This window comes from Zerene cesonia, unplaced genomic scaffold (assembly GCF_012273895.1).
Source record: "Zerene cesonia ecotype Mississippi unplaced genomic scaffold, Zerene_cesonia_1.1 Zces_u015, whole genome shotgun sequence".
NCBI classification, from domain to species: Eukaryota; Metazoa; Arthropoda; class Insecta; order Lepidoptera; family Pieridae; genus Zerene; species Zerene cesonia.
The window spans coordinates 5,254-6,119 of NW_024045145.1; the positions used below are offsets into that span (position 1 = coordinate 5,254).

Genomic DNA, 866 nt, shown 5'->3' on the forward strand with positions numbered 1-866 from the left:
CGCCTCGCCAACTATATGTTGGTGCGGAACGATCGCGAGAACGCCCCCAAAGGGGGCACGTCAATATACTATCGAAGAGCCTTGCACTGCACACCCATCGACACGCCGCCTCTCACCAATATAGAAGCCTCGATCATCAAGGTGGCTATGACGGGTCATCAATCCGTCATAATCGCCTCGGTGTACCTCCCTCCCAAGAAAACGATCTTGGAGAGCGATCTCAGAGCCTTGCTTGCGTTGGGCGACTCGGTCATACTGGCCGGGGACCTCAACAGCAAGCATTGGAACTGGAATAGCTCTCACGAGAACGCAAACGGTAGGAAACTCGACCAACTGACCGACCTACTGAACATTAACGTGGTAGGCCCCCTCGAACCGACGCGACACCCGAAGACCCCGGGCCACAGGTGATGCGGAACGTGACGTTACAGTTGCGCTCCGTTGAAACGCTGCACGAGCTCGACTCGGATCACAGGCCCGTGCTCTTCGAGCTGGGACCCCCCGATAGCTCCACAGTAGAGTACAAGACGAAGGTGAATTGGCAGAAGTTGCACGAGGCCCTACAGCCCGTCGACTCTCCACAGCTGGAGTCTGTACCAGACAGAATTGACAAGGTCGCGGACGCGCTAGACGCGGTCTCCTCGGTCACCAGGCACATTCAATCGAAGATTGAATCCCCGTCCAGGCAGGTCCCCGTTGGCCACAACCAACGGCTCGCCCTGCCTTCGGACTTGCCTGACCTGGTGGACCTTGGTTGACCTGGTGAGCGACAAGAACGCGGCGACACACGCCTACGACCGAGCACCGACAGACGAGAACCGTAGAATCCTCCGCTCCTTACAGAGAGAGGTAAAGGAGCGGATTAA

The 866-nt window shown here is 57.6% G+C and overlaps 1 long non-coding RNA gene across 1 annotated transcript in view; it reads left to right on the forward strand.

The window, feature by feature from the left end:
- Positions 1 to 866, forward strand: part of LOC119839394 — a 5,214-nt gene that overhangs the window by 493 nt on the left and 3,855 nt on the right. The window lies entirely within an intron of this gene.